General features: G+C 35.3%; 1 protein-coding gene across 2 annotated transcripts in view; it reads right to left on the bottom strand.

The window, feature by feature from the left end:
• The window catches only part of METTL16 (methyltransferase 16, N6-methyladenosine), a 696,416-nt gene extending 688,898 nt beyond the window's left edge, over window positions 1-7,518 (bottom strand). The window contains exons 1-2 of one of the 2 annotated variants that reach the window (XM_044089909.1): window positions 7,046-7,516; window positions 6,881-6,947 (exon numbers count right to left, since the gene is read on the bottom strand). The gene's annotated coding sequence lies outside the window, so the exon portion shown is untranslated. Of the gene's footprint in view, window positions 1-6,880; window positions 6,948-7,017 lie in introns of both variants that reach the window. The other variant, XM_044089910.1, reaches the window with a different exon arrangement.
• Between the last annotated feature and the right edge of the window lie 620 nt (window positions 7,519-8,138).

Raw genomic sequence — 8,138 nt, 5'->3', positions numbered from 1 at the left:
ATAAAAAACACATTCTATTGATAAAAAATTACACTGTGCGAGCAAATTACACAAAAGAATTAGATATATCTCCTTCACACTGGTACTGGTGGTTACAAAGCATACGTAGTCCAATAGACTAGCTAAAACATATTAAAGAACCAATGAGAAATATGAAGTATATAAACATCTAGAAATGTTTGTGGTTAAAAAAAAAAAAATCACAGTTGAAGTCTGTATTATTGCATAATACAAAATTATCCATTTATTGGCCAATAGTACCTCTCAAAAGGTTCCAAATTACCGTGATAGCCAAATTGTTCTTATCTATTTGGAAGTGAAATTATACAATTTCTGTGAAAATCACACGCCTCACATTCTGCAAGTATTCTGTACCAAAGTACATGTATATGAAAAATATGTAGAATGATGAACACTAAAACTAATCATAAAATACATTGGCAAACTCTGCTCAATAGTAAATAAAAACAAAACATGAAAATGAATCAATTACTTGCCTCAAAACAAAAAAAAAACTGTCTCGAGGCTGAAAGGTTACCTCTCATATTTGACAAGGGTAACTAAAACAGATAAACCAATGATTTTATTGAAAACAAAAAATGAACCAACAAACTAGTTGTAAGAAAACATGACCTATGCATTATCATGTAAATATGACTATGTTGACCTAATACTATACATTAACAGTCATATCAAATTTTATTGAATAAAAAGATCAATCAGAATTGTACCAACAGAAATCAAACAACAATAGTACAAACTAACAATCTTGAAATATGAGAGAAAAAAAAGACAACAGGATAGCTGCTAAACTATGCTGACAACGCATATTGGATCGTCTGTGAATTGCTGTGTTATTTTCAAAACCTAACAAAGTAAATGAGACTGTTACATGTCATCAACTTAAAACAAAGTTATAATGAAGAAAATCCATCCAAACTTCGAGTTCTAAAACAAGTACAAGAAGCCATGGCAAACCAATCAATTTACTCAAAGCTGAAAATGGCCCAATGAAAATTAACATGGAAGGATAATACAGAAAGCTTATGCTTCAAAAATCAAAGGGTGTAAACATAAATAGATGACAGCATACTAAGTATCACTATGACGGAGAGTCAAAATCTAATTTAGTATGACATGAAGGCAATGTAAAAATTAAGATCCGATGTGAGTGCAAAAGGAATAAGCCAATGACAAAAACCTACACCTCAAAAATAAGAGAATGTAGGAAAGAAACAACGGGCAAAACAATCATCTGCCCAAATCCAAAAAATAAAGATGTTCAAGTATTCATAAATTACAAAACCGTAGAGAACAGGCAAAAAGACAGTGTGGCCAATCAATTTACTCAAAACTGAAAATGGGCCAATGACAATCAACATGGAACGATAGTACAGCAACAGTATACCTCAAAAGTTAGTATGTATCACTATGATGCAGTGTCAAAATCGAAATATTGCACGAAGACAATATAAAAAAGTTAAGATCCAATGCGAGTGCAAAAGGCCAAAAACCAATCAACTGATGCAGCTGTAGGAATAAGCCAATGACAAAAACCTACATCTCAAAAATAAGTGTTTTGCCTGTTTCTTTTCTACAATCATCTGCCCAAATCCAAAAACAAAATAAAAAAGTGTTCAACTATTCATAAATTACAAAGCCATACAGAATAAGCTAAAAGACAGTGTGACAGTGAGATGTATCAAGCCAATCACATAATGCAAGGCATAAGGGAATCAATTATATCCAAGCATCAAAAACATAATGAAATAAAACAACAGACTGGAAAAATATGTGAACTACATGTAACAAGGAATGAACCTACATGAAACAGGGTATATACCACCTTAATATAAAACCAATACATATGTTTGTAAATTAAATTAACAAAGAACATCAAGATAACACAAGCAATCCAAAACTGCATATACAAACAATATAAAGTCAATATGTATGATGTAAATAAAAAATGGGTAGATAGTCGTGGAATGGAATTGATGTATTTCCCTCATATCTACATAACAGACAAATTACTAACATGTAATTGTGACAGAGAAAAATTTTTCATTGTAAGATAATACAATAAATGAATTTTCATTTAATATGTCGTCTTAGGCTGGCTTCAATGGTATATACAAATTAAGGCCTGGAGGTTTGTCAGCCTGCAACTATTTCTGTCATAAGAGTAATATCACCCCCTCTATCACTTATACTTAAAACTCATATGACCATGAAATGAAAGGAATGTTTGTCGTTGGCACAGATACGTCTTACCAATGGATTTAAGTTTCAGGTCACTCACATGCTTGGTTCTTTGAAGAATCTATTGGTCTTACCAATGTAAAGTGAATCATATTCTTTACAACATTCTATATAGACTACATGTTTGGTTTTACGATCAGCATAGCCATGTAGGGTGTAAACTCTTATTGGTTACAGGATGATTGAACATCTGTTCCTTACAGATATACTTGCACATGGTACATACTCTGCATGGGTTGTACCCTTTTTGCTGGTTCTTGCTTCTAGCTTCTCAATCGGTCACATAAAAGCTGTTTTAGGTTCCTTCCATTCCTGTATGTAAAATGGGGTTTATCCCCTATAATTTTATAAATGGTTTCATCACTAGTTAAGATATTCCAATGGTCTCTGATGATACTTCTAATATAACTGATGTCACTTGAATACCTTAAGGTGACTCTAGCATTATTATTGTAATTTCTACCTTGAAATGGTTCCAGTTCATGGGGTGATCTCTCTGAATAATGAGGCTTACCCCTAGTGGTCCTCAATTGCTTTGTAATGTGTTGCTGCATTTCAATTTCTTCATTAATTTCTTCATTGTTGTAACCTCTAGCTCTCAATTTACTAAGTCTCATTAGCTAATAAGAAGTGTCTCTCGCTGGTGTGCATCCTAGAGTTGCATAGCATTTGGCCCTTAATAATATTGTGATACATGCGTTTAGGATGCATGCTAGATCGATGAAGTATGTTATTTTTTCTACATTCTTTCTGATGTACCATAGTGTGAAGGATCCCATCTTCATTGATCTCAACAGTTACTTCTAATAAAATCCATCTTATTGTAGGATACATGCATCGTGAACCTTAAAAATGCAGTGGTTCCTTCTAGATATTTAACATACTCAGAAAATTGCTCAACAGTACCTCCCCACAAAAGATAAATATCATCAACAAATCTTTTTTAGTATAATACAAGGCGATTATACGGATTACTGTCGAGGGCAGCATGGGATTCCCAATGGGCCAACACAAGGTTGGCATGGCACAAGGGATACCAATTGTTAATCCCCATTTCTGCCAGTATATTTGACCAAACAGAAAAAGTTGTTTTCCAACACCAGTTCCAGGATAGTACATAAGAGCATTCATGTTTTGTTTTATTTACTAATGAGCAGAGTCATATTTTATGATTAGTTTCAGTGTTCATCATTCTACATATTTTTCATATACATTTTCTATACATGTAGTTTGGTACAAAGCACTTGTAGAATGTGAGGCGTGTGATTTTCAAAGAGATAGTCGTAACATTTCACTACCAAATAGATCAGAACAATTTGGCCATCATGGTAATTTGGAACCCTTTGAAAGATACTACTGGCCAGCAAATGGATAATTTTGTATTATATAATAACACAGACTTAAACTACTTTTTTTAACAACACAACTTTCTAGATGTTTATTTATTCATATTTCATTAGTTCTTTAATATGTTTTAGCTAGTCGACTGGACTAAGATGCTTTGTAACCACCAATACCAGTGTGAAGGAGATATCTCTAATTTTGTGTAATTTGCTTGCACAGTGTACTTTTTTTATCAACAGAATGCATTTTTATAGGTAGATATATTCTACTCAGGAATGAATTTTACATCTATATTTTCATTTCATTTTATTTTATTTTATTTTAAATGTTAACAAATGGAGCAATATGCACTATATAGTAAAATAACACATTTGATCGCCTAGCTAACTGCTCTTATCCTATTGTTTGGGGCCAACACCTCACAGATCCGATTGGGCAAATGTTTTAGTAATGCACTTTTAAATACAGCCTAACCAATCACAGACAACTCATAAAAGTTCATTTGTTTAGGCTAACAGAATCTGAAGAAGGCTGGACGCCCCCCGAAATCAATCATTTTTATCTTGTTAAACCAACGCTGGTAGCCATGGTGATTGCACTGGTTATTTTTGGAACCTATACCTTTATTCTACAGTGCTGTTCTTTGGGTGCAGTGGCCCTTGGTTTATTACATACATATATACCCAGATAAGCTATATAGATAGATACACAAATATACAAATGGGCACACATGCCTACTGCATTCTGGCCACCAATAATCAAGCTGTCCCAATAACAGTTTCAAAAATAATTACCAAAGTGACCCGTTACCCTCACTGGACCACATCCTCCCACAATGTAGTATTGAAGCCGATCCAAACTCATCTCTGCTATGAAATAAGCAGAGCTTCACTGGTGCTCATGAGTGCCTGCCCCTCCTTAAACCTTGCGAAGTGCCAGTATAATAATGGTCTACATTCTTTACTTGGATCAGGGCACAGGTTGCTCAATAGAGGAAAACCCGCCTCTTTGGATAAGCTTACCCAAGAAACATAACTTTTTTATCACAGAAGATATTTTCTGTATAAAATCCACCCACATATCCTCTGTGAGCCCTAGCCTGCATTGCCACCCAGCTGAATTCTTCTCCAGCTCTCAAACTGCCTTCAGTAACAGTTACACCACAACTAAGATGGACTCCAGTTTGTAATGCACCATCTCAGATAACAATGAATAAGGAAGCTACATAGTTGCGTATTAAACAGGATGTCATGCCCATGTTAGTTTCAACTTGGGTCCAGTGAATTGCCAGCTAAACTATCAACCTTTTAACATTATGACATTTTCCTTGGTGTATTCCTGGACTACTTATTGTCCAAATAGCAATATTAAAATTCAAGATGTTCCCCCAGACAGCAACCCTAACTATTTGCATCATTAAAAAAAATCACTTCTGATGAGCTAGCCAATTACAAACAATCCCTAACCTTCCCTTTCTTGGCAAAATTGCAGAGAAAGCTTCTTCAGTACATCTTTACGATCAGAATACCTTGTATGACCTGCAATCCACAATAATTACGTTATTGGGACTGCCTTAATCAAGGTTGTAATTTTTTTTCCTCTGGAAAAAGGGATCACCGAGTGCATTCTCTCCTGGTCCATCACATTTTCTCAGTTATGTGCTACTCAGAGGATCATGAAATTGTAGTTCTGTTACTGCATCCCTACTGTTACCTCACTTATAACATCCCCAGATTGATATGCTTATCTTCTGTAAAGTTCACAAAATTTTGTCTATATTTTCCTCCTCTTCTGACGTCCTGCTAGGCTCTGTTCCATCTTTATTACGGTATGCTGAATACATTATACCACTTTCAACGTCACTCCCTGAAGAGAAACTCTGCATACATTATCAATATAGTGGTAGGATTATGTTGGTTACTATGCAAACTTCTTTCTTGCATACTTCTCAAGTAATAAATTCTGATGAATATAACCTCATTTTTATTTAATATCCCTCATACAATAGTCTACATCTGGACAAGACAAAGCATAAACCCAGTAGTGATTAACTTCACTGGTCAGCAAAAACAAACATAAGTGTGTTTTACATTTTCTAGAGTGATGGTTCTTTACAGATATTCTCTAGTCATGTGCTGCACTAAGCATCCTGAAATATTTGATACTCACACTTCTTTAAAAGAGGCTGCAACAGTAAAAAGACAAATACCGCCAAATGGTAACCATTTGAAACGTTAGCAAGTCCTGAAATGCAGAGACTGAATGGCCGAAAGATCATACTGACATATACTAAGTCTGATATGCCATTTCTCATTCTCAGAGTTGGTATATATAAGTTTGAGGGGTGAAGAAGGACTTGCCCCCACCCCCAAAAAAAGAAGTTTTAAGGAGGACAGCAATTTTCAAGTTTTGCTCTTCTCCTATGTTTTCAGTCTTTTTTTTTTTTTGTTTGTTTTCAGCAGTTTGAGTGCTGACATTTCAATAAAGTGCCCCTGCAAACGCCTTGCATTTGCTACCTGGTTCTCTTTCTAAGATCCCATAAATATACTATGACATTCAATACAAAGTTTTTCAAAAAGTGCCACTGTACCTATAACTCAGCACTAAACATAACCACACCACACTTGAAATTTTGATCATATGTTTCCACTGACAAGAGATCCCATTTTCATACAAATATACATGACTTTACCTTCCGATATAAATGGCAACTCAATGTAGACATAATCTGGACGTGGACTGCAGTCCTGACTTTGAGAATAACTTATACACTCACCCATAATGGAAACCTAGCGCTGTCAATTGTCTGAAAAACAACTGCGTTTGGTGCCTATGCGTAAAAAAATATGCCAGTATCCTTCGCCTGACCATCCCTGTCATTCATTTCTATGGTAGTATATAATAAAAACAATCAGGGCAGCCTGAAACAATCTGATAAAACGTCACAGTAAGAGAACAATAAGGCTTAAAGCTGTCATGACCACAAATGGAAAGACGATTGTTTTTACTGAAAATCACACCACGCACTAGTCCAACATTATTGCCAGGCAAACGCAACAAGTACCATCACGAGGATCTTTTCCCCCAACTGACTTCAGTACAGGTTCTCATTCTGCTTACTAAAGTTTTTAGAACTTTTGTTGACAATGAACTTCAGTCATAAAAAAAAAAAACTATCACACAACGCAGCTATTAAAACATCACTGGCATACACGATTAAATTACTTCTAAAACTATTAGATTTTCATTAAGACTCCCCTAACACCTACCATACCTTTCATTTAAATCTTGATGACTTGTAGGGACAGGAAACTGTTTCAGCCGTTTGCTAACTGGCAAAGCTAGAAAGCAAAAAAAAATATTTGTTAACTAGTGTTAAAAAAAAGTCTTAAAGAAAACCATTATGCTCACAAATATAACGTTTTTCTCTGATGTTCACCTAAAAAACTACTGTCCACCTGCCTTCATACTTATGTTTTCTTCTAGTTGTCAACTTAAGCTGGCGCATAATGATGACTTCACACCCGCTCGCCAACAGTAAGTACCAAATTGCGTCGAAGGAGAAACGACTAGAAAACAAACCCAGTAATTTACAGTCAGCTTTCGGACCGGACAGTTAAAAAATTCAGGCCGAAGGAAATTCGCCCTGAGACCACTGTACACGTTATCACCATACTAATACAGATACTGTCTTACTTTAACTATTGTTTCCTTCTTTATCTGCATTCCCCTAGGTAAATACGAAACAGGTAATTTTAGTTCCTAGGAACCTTATTACTGCAGTGGGTCGTTCTTTGTTTTGTTTTGTTTTTTTACTACGGCGTACCACAACTTTTTAAGGACGGCATACTACTCATCAGTAAGTAAGTAAATAAAAAATAAAGCCACCATGTATCAATTAACAAACGATGTATGACGATGTCACAAGACAAATCTGCATGGCATGTCAAGCATACATCATGACCATTAGGTAAGTTAATCACGCTGGCAACACCAGTTTCTGCGTGAAACGATCAGGGGGTAGGTACAGTGACATCAGAATTCAAAATCACAGGAAATACTTAAAACAACATTGCAGGACAGTCTCAAATAAATAAATAAAAAATCTAAACTATGCTTCACTATATTCCTGACTGAATTTATACCCTAGTGAACTTACATAAGAGCAAGACATATGTGGTGAATGGATCCTCTAGTTGTTGTCAGGTCCAAGACACAATACATAATGCCCTGTCTCACTCAGAGAGTTCTCAAATTAATATCTCAAATATTACTGCTGGGATAGCTTGCAGAATGCCATCATTTGTTGTCATCTGACTTTATCCCAGGTGAAACCCCCACTGCTGGAAGCTAGCAGTATTTATCATCTATCATCTTTGACAGATGCTGGAAGTCACACAACAATCGCATTCCTTCACATTTCAAAACTAGTAATTACTTCACACTAAAGAAAACACAGAAAGATCCGTAGTTTTAGACACTGTGTCTCCTTGCTGCATTGAAACTGAAAGATAACATCTTTTTATGGCCTA

The sequence above is a fragment of the Protopterus annectens genome, chromosome 12.part0, assembly GCF_019279795.1.
Source record: "Protopterus annectens isolate FY-2018-M chromosome 12.part0, PAN1.0, whole genome shotgun sequence".
In the NCBI taxonomy this organism is placed as follows: Eukaryota; Metazoa; Chordata; order Ceratodontiformes; family Protopteridae; genus Protopterus; species Protopterus annectens.
Note: the sequence above shows the minus strand (reverse complement) of the source record. Positions and strands in the feature narration are given on the sequence as shown.